This window comes from Lactuca serriola, chromosome 2 (assembly GCF_051521515.1).
Source record: "Lactuca serriola cultivar US96UC23 chromosome 2, Lser_US96UC23_V15, whole genome shotgun sequence".
Taxonomy (NCBI): domain Eukaryota; kingdom Viridiplantae; phylum Streptophyta; class Magnoliopsida; order Asterales; family Asteraceae; genus Lactuca; species Lactuca serriola.
The window spans coordinates 185420464-185436245 of NC_136409.1; positions in this window are offsets into that span (position 1 = coordinate 185420464).

The following is a 15782-nucleotide window of genomic DNA, read 5'->3' on the forward strand; positions in this document are numbered from 1 at the left end:
AATACATTTTATGGTTATTTTGAATTAATTTTTTTTCCACATGTCAAGTTTTTCTATTTTATTTAATTCCACATAATATTTTAATGTAATAATTGCAATAAATATAGTAATAAATAGATATTAATTTCACTAATAAACTTACCTTTTAATTTCAAATTTTCCAAATTAAAGCTCACTAATCTTTTTTTCTTTATTTAAATTATTTGTTTAAATTTAAAAGATAAAAAAAAATTCTATTATAATAAATAATTATTTTTTTATTTTCTTATAAATTCAAAGTTTCAAATATTTTGACATTTATATTTAATTTTTTTATAAATTAACCCATGTACCATCGGGTCAAGTACACACCAAAACAGTTATGGACTTAGACACTAATCCAATAGTCTCCCACTTGGAAAGTCTAACAACTATTCTGTGTATGACTTCAGATCCTGATCTACAATCGTAGCTTTCAAAAGCCGCTGTCAACTCTGATCTTATCAGATACGCTTGTCCTTTAGATAAGGGATCATATATTCCTCCATTCTAGATATCGTATGGATATAAGACATGAATTCTAATCATTCTCTCTATACTATTTCTCGACTTCCGATTTATGACGACTAACAACAGACTACAATTGAACACATCAAATTAGTCCCGGCTTGGCCAAGCGCTTATGTGCCATCACTAAATCATCAAGGGACCCAAAGATATCGCTTTTATCCTACTTTGGATAAAAGGAACGGATAAACTTTGATTCAATTCTTGCTTGCACTCACTTACCGAATCACACACAACAATATGTTTTATAACACCAAGTTACTGGTGCGTTTACATATTATCCATGTGCAACCGACTCACAAGATACAACTCACACATCTCGATTTCAAGAATATAAGATGTTATCTACTCACCAATCACTCGTGATACGATTCATGAAATGATCCAAGTGAGCATGCGTTTAATCCAATGCTCAAATCATATTCATAAGCACTCATGAACGTTGCAGCAAACATTTGCTTATGTCTAATACACTTTAGACAATCCACACACCAATTCATGACAGTCTTCATTCATATCTACTTCCAACATATGAATGACTATGGTCCGTTCGAGTAATTTGATTATTCTGAAATAATTTAATTATTCAGGAAGTCAAAACATGCAAAGTGAAACACAAGAATAATGCTAATCCCATATGGCCCCGAACTCTGGGTATAAATAAAACATTTTACTTAATCACCATATTGATTACTCATTATTTGTTGTTTCGGGTAATCAACTTTTTACTTGAATTATAACTACACTTGTCCCATGCTCTTAGCATGCACATAATGTTCACCTATGGTCCTTACTTTGTGAAATAGATCAAATGAATACATTTCCAATCATACTCATTTCACAATTCCCAATCCTTTTCACAAGTGAAAGAACATCAAATTCTTGCCACTTATAGAATATGCGAGATTCTAACATTTTATGCAATGATCCTTTCGTAATGTCATAGCACAAAAATCACAATGACTATTGCCAATGAAATTACAAAGTTCTCTATTTGAGATTGTTACAATACAATTCCATAGACGTGATGTCTCTCACTCAAAGTACATTCCTTTGAACATCCTTTTGCATAACATTTTCTAATCTAGACATAGACTCTTAATATCCAACTCCCAATATGGAAACATTTCCATATTTGTCATATGACAACTCATTCTGAATAGAATCTTATCTATTCATAATAATGTCGATATGATCCATCCAATAACATACTTCCAACTACTCACAAGCGACCAATCCTCAGCGAACTTTGGATCGTCCTTTGATAGTTGTTTAATCATCTTAGTCAAAACCGATTTTTGTCCTTTTTCCCTCTAAATGCGCTAGAAATTTGGAAAATTTTAGAATGGTCAAATATTATAGCATTTGCAATCGATCCTTTACCTGAAGCGTATGAGACACGATGCATATGAGACACGATGCATAATGTCTTACAAAAAACTGATACTTTATCAATCTTGTGTCATAATATTTTATGTGTCACATTCTCACAATTCGAACTATGAAGAGGGATGCCATAATCATAATCGAAATTTGAGAACGCACTATATATCCTTGACTAAATTTATTAACATTCCACAACCTAAGCCTTTAGATTTGAAATGAAGCATAATATTCTCTCCCTTAATTATAGCAAAACAACTTTTCAACCCTTTGGACTTTGCAAAGTATAACTCTTGTTTTCTATAATTAATATTGCTAACTTGCAACACTTGCCTTAATAATCATACAAGCACAACAATTATGCTCTCACTATCATGATGATTATTATCATATAAGCATAACATTTATGCCCCCACTAGCTTTGACATGTATTCAGAAAAAAAGCTTAATTTTCAGAAAAACAATACCTATTGAATTTCTTAAGTTCATATTTCTAATACTTAATGCTTTGATAATATTTTATCTAAGCTTCTTAGTCTTATACACATTTTCCTTAGATAGCTCATATGTGTGTCTAAACAATTCAGACTAATTGTCAAATCTCACAGTTCGAATCATGGAAAGAGATACCGTAACCATAATCGAATTCGAGAATATAATTTCACAATCACTATCTTCTTAAAATCTCTCATAGTGAAAGCATTTCCTCACATTCATTTTCATGGAGGAGGGAATCTTATGACACTTAGATTTTAATGGTGTATGTGTTCCTATCCATGCGAATTTGTCAAAACCAAAGTTTGTGACAAATCCAAACTCATATGGACCGAACTTTCTCAATCTTGATTTCTTGCCTTATGGTAACACAAGTGCCCACCATGTCTTCCAAGTAGTTAAGCAGCTCACCCTTTCCTATCAATGTACTTTTCATTGATCAAGGTGCTTGCCTTTTATGCGTTCAAATGAGAACTCATAGAACTCACATGCATAATTAACTCAATTGGAACGGCACAGAAACAAAATAGTGTCAACACGATAGGTTGTAAACCTCAAGTTGTGTGCTAGTGATGATCAATAAGGTTTATTCTTGATTAGTTCTTGAAACTTTTCAAGACCATTAAGACTCCCACTGACTCCTTGACATGTAAGATACTCTTGTCAAGAAACATTTCTCAACAAACAAATATTCAAGAGTTAGTGTAGCTTTTATCAAGACAAAACACTTCACAAAATTGGTCCTAGTTGGTCTTTGTCTTATCCAAGACATCACAACTTTCCAATTTCAAATATACAAGAATAAGAAAAACCATTTTCCAAATTCCATATTTGATGAATGTTATAAAGCTTCTTAAGACTTGTCACTCAATGTCATAATCTTAACTCTAAGACTTGTTTTGGAACGAAGTATGATTGACTTCTTGATTTAACCATTTCTTCAATTCTTGATTCCTCTTCTCAGACATACAGTTGTACTAAGAATTACTTAGAGGATCAATTGAGATATGGTTCTCAATCATTAAGACCTATCATAAAACATAATAAAAGGTACTCTCCCTTCTTCTTAGAATAGAGAAACTTTTATCTTTCTGCCTACTTGATTCTTTTTATCCGTTCTGCTATTGATTTAAACTCTTTCAATCAATTCAGAATTACACTTAATCTTATAAGTATAATCATATTTACTAAATCTTTAGTAAATCATGACGAATATCTTTGTTACTCTTGTGGTGGACTTGATCAACACACAACTTTGTGTACTTGATCTCTTAGTCCTTCACTTGACACTTTGTCAACGAATTAGTCTAATTTCCAAATATGAAATTTCTCATTCATCATGCAACCAAGTTGCATGATTCCAAGTTTCTATCCAATTGAAACTTGGGCGATGAGAAACTTTCCCTATTTGGTAAATTCTTGACCTTTCCACAAATAACATAATTAAGAATCAAATCCATTATTGCTAATAATAGAAACTTACAAACATCAATTTTTCATACACGTCATTGCAAGAATAAATATATAATATAAAATCAAATTTTATTTTATTGCGTAAAAAATTGTCCTTACAATGCAATTCAATGAAAAACTATGTTAACACATATTTCTTAGCAATCTATTCTAACTCTTAGTAGTAGCTCAAGAATCCAATCTTCAAGTAATGCGATCGAAATCCATTTCTTCACGATTAGATTCCGCTCACTTCTTCCCTTAAGCTTCCTTTCTTTTCTTCGATCCTACAAAAACATCAATTGTAATCTTATCACATCATGTATTAAGAATCTAGAATAGGAACTCAAAAGAGTTAGTTAATGAATTTACCTAAAGTAGAGCCACACGTTTTGACTCTCCCATCTCTTAGATCTCTTAGGTAAATAGGACAGCTTCGTCTCCAATGCCCCTTCTCTTGGCAATAAAAGCAAGTTGACTCTTTTGGAATAGCACATGGAACTACTTCAGACTTTGCCTTTCTCTTATGATCAAACTTTTCGATCATGGCATGCCATTCGTTTCCATTGCCTATATCCATAGAGATCTGGAAGGCAGATTCACCAATCAACTTTGCTTTTCCAGTGTGCCAAATCATTGCTGATTCAGCAGCAATAAGCATATAGGTGAGATCGATGAGGGTTATGTCGTGGCTCATCATATAGTACTCTCTTACGAACTCACTATATGAATCAGGAAGTGACTGAAGAATCCAGTCAACAGCCAGATCCTCACATACAACAGATCCCAACATTCTTAACCTATCAATGTGTGACTTCATCTCTAGGACGTGTGCACACACTGACTTTCCTTCTTCATGTTTACTTTCTAAAAGGGCTTGAATGAGTTTGAACTATTCAATCTTTTGAACTTGTGGGTTAGGGAGAACAATAGAAGGAGGTGGAGGAAGTGAAGCATGATCTCGTGTTCCTCGATCGAATCGTGGAATATCATCTTTATGTGAAAAGCTTGTTCCATGGGATTTGGGAAGACCATAGTTGTCATACTTTGACATCTACAAAACGAGAGAAAATAAATTCAAGTTAGTTGATTGATTGAGTCCTTAATAAATCACCCAAATGAGATACTAAGGCTAGGACCCAACATAATATTCTACAACTTGGGAGAGGGATACCGTAACCCAAATTGCAGAACATTTGAAGGTAAGTGAATGACGATTCACTAATTTTCCACCATGAAAAACGAAAAACAGATTAAGTTTTAAATGCTTTGAAAACTCCTAGATCCTTTGAGATTCATTGAACTTTTCAATGGCATGTATAAATCTCGATATGCCCCTCGATTTGTGACTGGGATGCCGAGGATCACAAAACCGGGTGCGAATAACCATGCAAACTTACATGGTGCCCCACATGTTACAATCACCTATTCGATGTGCCGGTTAACCACACACGCTCCACTGAAATATGACAAACATTGAGTCACCCTTTGCTACCTTTGCTTAGAACCATTTAGTGTGTCGGTTAACCACACACACTCCACTAACGTCTTCGCAAGGGCACAAAGTGTAATTTCATGGAAGTGCATCAATTCACTTTTGCCTAAAGTAACTAAGATTGGGAATTTGTAAAAGCATGTGGTTACTTTAGTACTTCATTATACTTATAATGGAAGGTTTATGTCCTATCCTACCCGTTCGGCTAACGACCCTCCACTAGTCAAGAGTGCGGTGGGTAAGAGTGGATACCCATTCAATTGCCATTTTATTTGCAATTTCCTTAAACACCCCTTATAGACCAGCTTCGTGAATGAGGTCTACTAACGGTAAGACTGACTTTTACTCATACATATATATAATATTAGACTTTTAATGTTATATATAGTATAGGGTGTATTTTACACTTTTAAAACACTGGGTGGTCAAATTTAATAATTATACTTTTAATTTAATTAAATTGTAGACCAAAACTTTATGGATTTATTAAATCTCTTTTAATTATACACTTTAATTAATTAATAAAACCATAAGGATGTGATTTGAACTTTTCAAAAACAATACTAGGGTTTTAGAATTTTAACATTTCTAAATTAAACTTTTAATCAACTTTTAAATTCCAAAACTTGAGGGCAAGTTTTGAAACATTTCAAAACATTAGGGTTTCAACTATTTAAATTTCAAAACAAAACCTTTAAGTTCAAATTTAAACCATAAAACTTACATGGGCACAATTGAAACTTTTTCACAACACAAGGATCAAATAACAAATAATAGAAATTAAACAATTAATTTGTCATTATCTATATTTGACCTAATTTCAATTTCTTGCAAGATAAATTACCCAATTAATACAAATAATCAATCTTTAATCATATAAGGAAGTTATTATCTAATCAATTGGTAATTATCTTGTGTCTTGGCAAGGATAATCTTTTAGAAACATTAAAAATCGTATTTTATAAGTTTAAAACGAATATGGTAATTATCCTTAAGCAAAACAGCAATAAAATCTGAAATTCCCTCTGTCTGACGCTCCGACTCGCCAAGTCACACATTGGACCTCGCCGAGTCAGTCCGAACAGAAGGCCAGAATTCGATTTTCAGTTAATAATTCAACATAGCATCACATACAACAGAAACCAATCAAGACTCTAATACCACTGAAGGGTTTTAGCCATAAGAACATCCTATGTGCTCATGCAAACCCTAATGCTTGGATCTAGGTTTCTCTATTGTACATGCAATGTATCCAAGACTTACAATCTTAGATCTAACATATTATAAACTGAAATTAGGGTTTAGAGAATCACCTTTGATTGTTATGTAGCAATAACAATCTCAAATCCTCCTTGTAATGACTTTAAAAAGCTTAGAGTCACAATTGTCACTCCTCTAATGGCTCACAAACACCAAGAGCAAGAGGATGAAGAATAAGGAGAGAGGAGGCTGCCCAAAACGTCCAGAAACCCTAGTGGAACTCTTAGCCACGTTTTTGGGGCTTAAGGGTACTATATATACATTTAGGCTATTAGGGTTTTTAACTAGGAAACCCTAATCTGACTGCTTAAGCCCTAAGCAGCCCATGGACCCTTTTAGAATATCCCCTGGACGATTTCTAATGGGTTTCCCCATAGAATTCGCCCAACCTATTATTCCAAGGTGATCCATAGCCCAAATGCAATTATCTTATAATTACAGTTCCAGTCCCTTAAGTTTAATTAATCTCTATGAGCTACAAAATAAATTATCAATTAATTCTTGACTAATATTAATTAAACAATATGATTTCTCCTTTAATATATTATTCTCATAATATATTAATAAATTATAATTAATCCTTTCTCTCCATAATTCATCCTATCAAGTTGCTTTGGTGAAGGCAACCCAAAAGGACCATGCACCATCGGGTCAAGTACTCTATTAGGCGTGACCAATACAAGATTTGATAATATTTATTAATACACAATCAATAAGTCTACTTGCTATTAAGCATGATGCTATATGATCACGTGTTATTAGAAAATATCATTACACGAACCAGGGGCGGATTTAGGGGGGTTCCGGGGTGAAACCGGCAACCCCTAAATTTTCTGGCCGCATTGGAAAAACTTTCGAATTTTTTTTAAATTTTTATTTTTTCTACTATCGTGCAACCCCTAATCTTCTCGTGCAACCACTACTATGAAATCCTGCGTCCGCCCCTGACACGAACATATAGATCTTTCATTATGTTCTTTAACTTAACTACCACCTAACCTCCAAACATTACCCGGTAACAACCATAAAATTACACAAATCTATCGAGAGTGAAAAGTAAACTTTTAATGACAATTTAAGTAGATAATAACCATTCACTTGTTTCCATATAAATTATCATTGACGGTTCACTTTTCACATTTTATAGATGTGTGTTGGCCGATGGTTGTTAACATGTAAGGTATGAATGTTGGTTGGTAGTTACATTAAACAACAAAAGAGGAACACCAACATTAGAGGAATGCTAATTAAGTTAATCTCACCATTATACCCACAACAATGCACAGGAAGAACGTAGAGAGTTTGAGTGGCCAAGACGCAATAGAATACTTAGACCACCAATTTATTCCTAGAATAATTGTTGGAAAAGTCCCAAAATTTTGAGCAAACTAACGAAAAATGACAAAATGCCGGCAAAATTTACGAAACTGCTCGAAAAAGGTTTTTTCAAAGTTTTAACCGGTATTCTGTGCTTTTCTGTAAATAAAATTTAGTTTGAGACTTTTTCATAAATTGGACTAAAATTTTAGAACTTTTCTGGAGATTTCCCTTAAATTTCTAACAAAAAAAAAAGATATATGTACACTAAAGTCCTAATATTTTCGACGATTTGACAAGGAAGTCCGAAACTTTATTTTTTTGATAGTAAAGTCCTATTTGTTGATTCGACAAAAAAATCATAAACTTTATTTTTTTTTACAGTAAAGTCCTAATTACCGGCTAACCGGAAAAAATCTTAAACGTGTAAAAAACCGTCGGCAGTTAAGACTTTACTATAAAAAAAATAAAGTTTAGAACTATCTTGTCAAATCGATGAAAATATTGGAACTTTAGTGTATATCTATCCCTTTACAAAGTAGCCAACTTGCAACAACCCAAAAATACGGATAAGAATTTTTTTTTAATTTCATTCAAATCACATGATACTAATATCAAAATAGTCAAAAGAGTATCATAGCTACATGTTATAAAAATACAAATTCTCAAAATCTCTAAATGCGGAAACCATAGGGTGATGTGGTGCGATCAGGTCGGGCCCTTCCCCTTCGAAATGGAAGTACCTGAAACATAAACTGAAAATTATATGTACAAATCTTAGTGAGTTCCCGACCACAAAATACCATATACTAAACAAACATACAACCAAACATATATGGGTGCTTGCAATCCTCTTCGGTCTATTTCAGTCGGATACTGTCAAGCATATGTGGGTGTTTACAATCCCCTTCGGCCTATTTCAATCGGATACCTGGTCTATTTCACCCCCAGTGGCGAATCTAGAACCAAAAACCACGTGGTTCCTTATGTAATGAAACTAAAAAAAATACTAATGGTGTCGGGTCGGGCCGTATGCCTTTAAATAGTTAAACATAACTTCAATATTTATAATAAAGTTTTACATTTAAACTCTACTAGGTTTATACCTTGAAATGTATTCATAATTATATCGTTATTGATATTTTCTAAAACAGTTTTTTTCAATATACGACCTTAAATTATCATTCAAAAATTGAAAAATATAAAATATGGGCACGAGTCAGTGACGCATGGTAGAGGGGAGACGGTGGCAGGTGGCCTGGCCAAACGGTGGACAATGGGATCGATTGACCGATCAGGCAGGCGAGAACATGATGAGGCGTCAAACGTTAAGATATGTCGATCGGTGATCACGTTTCGTGAGTTTTTTAAAAAATAAAATAAATGAATTGGGCTATTGGCTAATGAATAAATTTTAAATGGATTGAAAGTGTGAACTATTTTAAGTGGATTACAAGGTATGTCCTATAAAAATAATAAGCTAAATCTCCAATTTTTTCATATATATATATATATATATATATATATATATATATATATATATATATATATATCTTACACTAAATATTAATATTAAGAAAAATAGGTAGGTCCTAGGACCTACCAACCTTCAACTTAGCTACACCCCTGTTCACCCTTACTACTACCACATAATATCATAACAAGAGTCACAGAGTCATCAAGAAAATATAGGCATAACTGACAATTGTCACAAAGACATTCATCACACTACATCATAAACTAATGGGCCGACATTGGTGCCTTCGACCCATGGATACATTGAAAGAAAATTCACCTCATACTGAAGGTATTGAATCACTGTAACGACCCAAAATTTTTTGTTTTAATATTACTACAAATCACAACATCAAACGTTGTAACATCCCAAAAATACAGTCTGAAAATTTCGTTTTAAAGTAGTAATAAAACCTTGTTCATCAATCGTCATATAAGAATCATAAAGAATGTATCTCAAAATATCTTAACAATTGTCAAATATATCAGAGTATAAACATCCCAGGCTGAACAAATGGTGTGTGCACTGCAATCTTCCCGAACTCCTCTTTTAAAAACTGAGTACCTGAAACCAAAATTGAAAACCATAAGCACGAAGCTTAGTAAGCTCCCCCAAACTACCACATACCATACAATAACATATAAAGCATCTACTGGGCCTTGCCCACTGCATCGGACCGAAGTCCGGAAACTAACCAGGGCCTTGCCCTCTGCATCGAACCGAAGTCCGGAAACTGCATCGGACCGGAGTCCGGAACTAACCAGGGCCTTGCCCTCTGCATCGGACCGAAGTCCGGAAACTGCATCGGACCAGAGTCCGGAACTAACCAGGGCCTTGCCCTCTGCATCGGACCGAAGTCCGGAACTAACTGCATCGGACCGAAGTCCGGAACTGATTGGGACCTTGTCCCCTGCATCGGACCGAAGTCCGGAACTGACTGAACATAACATAGCATAAACATATCACTAGCATGAATACATATACTGCATACTGCATCGGAACAGAGTCCGGAACACATAACACAAAACATGCTTGAATCACAAAGACATCAAGCACTCTAACTACTGCATCGGACCGAGGTCCAAAACTAACTGAACATAGCATAACATAATCATAGCATATAATCTAAACACATATACCGCATACTGCATCGGACCATAGTCAGGAACACATAACTCATACCCTGTCTGTATCACAAAGACACCAAGCATACTAAACTATTGCATCGGACTGAAGTCCGGAACTACTACTGCTAACTAAACGGGCCGGAATTGTGGTCGTAGACCCGTTCCTACTGGAAGGAAACTCACCTCACACTGCTGAAGTCCTGTAGACACAATCCCACACTGCTGAAGTCCCGCAGAGTCCACCCCAGCTACTGGTTGACAGGTTCCCGAACTGTCAACACCAAATAACACCCAATTAATAATTGGGTTCTAACGCATAACTATAAATACATGCTTTGGATAATTACTACATTACCCCTAACTTGGCTTACCCAAGCCCAAGGCCCAATCCATAGGCCCAAAGTCAACTAGGGATCAAAGCCCAACATATGGCCCAATTTTCCAAATTGGGCCCAAACCTCTACATGGACTTCCCTTGAGGCCCAAATGTCCAGTCTAGTCCAACATGTCCCATTCTAAGGGCCCAATATCATACAATCCTCTCGGCCCCAACTATGGCCCATCTATGGCCCAATTTTCCAAATTGGGCCCAATCTTTCATATGGGCTTTACCTTAAAGCCCAACTAATTACTCTAGTCCATTTGATTTTTCTCGGATGGCCCAACACAAAGCCCAAGTGAAATTAGGGTTTCACATCAAATGATAACTAGGGTTAAGTGTTGCTTACTTAACCCGCTAAGGACTTAACACACTAGGGACTTAATCCATTAAGGACTTAATCCATTAAGTCCATTATTGCTTAGATTAATTTCTGCCAATGATTATTATTTAATATTCACTTATTAAATAATTCTCGTGTGCGTGCTGATAATCTCTCAAATATTAGTATTTTCTCAGTCAGCTCATTAAGGACTTAGTCCATTAAGTTCTTTACTCTACTAGATAAATGAGATGGAGTGATTGGGCTTAATACATAATCCCATCTCAATGGCCCAAAATTGGGCCCAATAAGTCTAAGGCCCAATTACTCACAATTAGGGTTTTCACTCAAACATGGCCCAATAGGCCCAAACCAATCTCTAAGCCCATTAGGGTTTGCTAGCGGGGCACCACCCACTACCACCTCGGGTAGTGGTGGTCGATGGCGGCTCACGGCGACGGCCACCACCTTACGGTGGTGGTTTCAATTATTATTATTATTAACCAATTTAATTACAGTTACAATGTTTGATCAAAACATAACCACACACGCTAACACACTAACTAATACACACACTGCCACACCATGGTGGCCGGCGGTGGTGCTGGGCGGCAGCCACCACCTCACGGTGGTGGTAGTGGCTTCCTTGCTATTTCCGGCTAGACTAAACACCCAAACACCACTAAAATGAAATTAAACACACACACACATACGATTTCTATTGCACAAAGGTCCAGCCACCCTCCCTTGGTGGCTCACGGTGGCGGCAGCAACACTAAAAAGCAACAGCAGCGGCGGTTGTTACGCTAGCCACCACCCAATGGTGGTGGCGGTCCACATGAAATGACGCAAGAACCAAGCTCTAAACAGCCGACTAGGAGGCTGTTATCGCCGGAGCAATCTGAAACGGTGGTTCACGGCTCACTGGTGACCACCGCCGCCATACATGGCGTCAAACCAACAAAAGGAACGAGAGGGAAAAAGAGAAGAATCGACTGAAGGTTTCTCGGCAGCCCAATACTTGCACAGCGACAGAATAACGGCAGCCAGCGCCTCCGGCAATCAGCGTCGCAATGGCGATGTTCGTCCGACACGGCAGCAGCGACCACAGCGACAGAAGGTTCTTCCCGGTCTTCGACGGTCTCTTGGTGACTCACGTTTTTGCCGGCAGCTCATCTCGATGGTGGCAGTTCCATGGCATGGCGGCGACCAATGGAAAGGAAGCAGCTATGCTAGACGACCTCGACGGTAGCAGCGGAGGCCGGGCTTGTCGTCGTCAACGGGAATGGAGGCGGCAATTCGACGATTGGGAACGGCAGTAGGTGGCGGTCGTCGGAACTCCATCTGGTCGGAGCACAATGGGGAAAGCCGGTGATGGCGGCTGGAGGAGAGCTTGGGTTAGGGTTTTGGGAGTGATGAACTTATGACGGGAATGATATACCACCGGGTTCAATCCCGTGTTCATTCAAACTTCAAGCGAAATTGACACTTCCAGTCCCTCCTTCTCATAGCTCTTCAAAACAAATCTGTAATTTACACTTCAGCCCCCAACACTCCTAATTCCTTTCAATTTAGATCCTAAAAATTACCAAGCAGCCCCCAATTCTAAAACCCTTTTCAAATTACATCCGAAACTTACTCTTTTAACCCCCGACTTCTAAAATTCTTCACAAATTAGTCCGGGACTTACATTTACTAATTATTTAAATAAACGGGACGTTACAAACGTTATGTATAACAAAACCATGGAACGAGTAACCCAAAGTCATAGTAACAGTATTCAAAACAAGGACTGTATCAATCATATAAAAATATCAGAGTAAATGCCCAGGCTAAACTGAAATTGTAGTGTGTGTCATGTCATCATCCTGAGCTCTTCCCCTTACTGGCAAAAGTACCTGAAACCAAAATTGAAACTTGTAAGCACAAAGCTTAGTGAGCTCCCCCAAACTACCACATACCATATAATAACATATAAAGCACATACTGGGCCTTGCCCACTGCATCGAACCGAAGTCTGGAAACTGCATCGGACCGAATTCCAAAAACTAACCAGGGCCTTGCCCTTTGCATCGGACCGAAGTCCGGAAACTGCATCGGACCAAAGTCTCGAACTAACTGCATCGGACCGAAGTCCGGAACTGACTGGGACCTTGTCCCCTGCATCGGACCGAAGTCCGGAACTAACTGCATCGGACCGAAGTCCAGAACTGACTGAATCATAACATAGCATAGACATATCAACTAGCATGAACACATATACTACATACTGCATTGGACCCGAGTCCGGAACACATAACACAAAACATGCTTGAATCACAAAGACATCAAGCAATCTAACTACTACCTCGGACCGAGTTCCGAAACTACTGCTAACTAAACGGGCTGGCATTGTGGCCGTAGACCCGTTCCTACTGGAAGGAAACTCACCTCAGAAAGTTGACTGCTGAAAACCCGAGTGAAACATCCTTGACTGCTGTCCCGGCTGCTCTCCAACTATTATGACAATCAAACACTTAATCAAAAAGGGGATCTTTCAACGGGTAAAATGACTATTTTACCCCTACTATGGTGTGGGTCATAATCATGGCCTAAACCCTTTAATTCTTTCTAAGTCCTCCACTGGGCCATTAAAGGCCCACTAATGGCCCAGTTATACTAAATTGGGCCTACTTCACACATGGCCCTTCATAAGCCGAAAACTGCCCTTGGCCCATAATTTAACTCCTACTGGCCCACTAAGGCCCTAGGTCCAAAATACAGCCCACACCGAGGCCCAAAACTCAACGTCCAATTGACTGTGTTACGCGGGGCGTACTCCAGAGTACGCTTAGCGTAACGGCTTGATGGCAAGTACGTTGGGCGTGCCTACACGTATGCTCAGCGTAATACCCTGATAAGCTCTTTCTCTATTAAGTACTTAATACTCCGAGTCAGAAGCTACAATCTTAGATCCAGGTCTTATCCCACGTCTTAAACCATAAAGTTGCTTACTTGATGGCTTACAAGACTCCCATAAGCTCAAACTTCTAAAAACAACCATCTATTTCCAAGAAGATGGCTAGATCTCATGCATGGCTTCATGAAAGCCTCAAAGATCGAAACTTTACTGCTATGGGGACACTTTGAGCTTCAAGGATAGCAATCCCAAGCTCCAAAACGAAGTTGCATGATAAAGGTCCTACCTTTGGACCTAAAAGTTCCAAACTTCCAAAAACTCCTAGATCAAAGCTTACAAGAGGAAAGTTGGAAGCTTTATACCTCTTTTGGATGCCAAAAGAAGAAATGATCCCAGATCCTTGAGCTCAAGGTACTCAAGTTCTCCTTCTTCCAATCTTCTTCTCTTCTTCCAAGCTTTTCTTCACAAAAATGAACCCAAAAGATCCACCACACACAAACAAAGGGGTAAGGGACGAACTAGGGTTTTCTGAGAGTAAAGGATATGTGAGGAGGCCAAATGAGAGGCTATAATGGGGTTTAAATACGTCTCAAACCCTAAAATTAGGATTTGTCATCTGGTCGTGTACGCTGAGCGTACCTTAGGGTACGTTACGCGTACGCCTTCCATAACCTGCGCATCCTAGGGACACTATGCCCCGCGTACAACAGGTTACGCCCCGCGTACGGCTTATGGGCAGCCTACAACTCGGCCCAAGAATCAAGAAGGCCCAATCCAATCCAAGATGTCCAATTCCAAACATAGCCCAACTAAAACTCAAGAAATAAAATTAATTAATACCTCTAAAGTTGATTGTTACAATCACACTCAGCGGGTGACTCACGAAATCCTCTCCTTAAGACACAAACATAAAACCCTCATTAGAAATTAGGACAACACTCTCACCCGACAATCCAAACACTAATTCTTGACTTAAGGCAAAAAGGGCTTCTTTACCCTTGCCTCATTGGGCCTCCCTCCCTCCAAGGCCCAAATCCATATAAAGTCCAAAAAGGCATCCAAGCCCAACTACAAGGCCACTAAGGCCCAATATGGACTAAGATCACCCAACATGGCCTTAAGCCCAAAAATGTCCTGCTACAAAAGGTGGGTCCGAGGCCCAACCTAAATAAGTCCAAAAAGCCTAACAATAATCGAGCCCAAAATTTTTCTAAGTCCACAGACTGCATACGCGCAACATACATGCCTCGTACGCCCAATATATGCTGATAACAATCTGAAATTGGGGCACTGGCCCAGTACGTGCAACGTACTGTAGAGTACGCCCAACGTACTGGTTAGTCAGCCCATACTTGCTCCCATGACTTAATCCCTTAAGCCCTAACATCTAAAACTTAGATCCAAGCTCATAATAATGTCTTAAGCCATAAAGTTGCAAACTTTATGCTTTTACATGCCTTGTTGGGGGTCAAACTATGAATTAAGCCCTTTAACACACTTAGGTGGTCACTAACACATGCATGGTTGAGTATAAACCTCCAAGATACGATTTCTATGACTCCAAAGACTTCCAAGAGTCCAAAAGTACAGC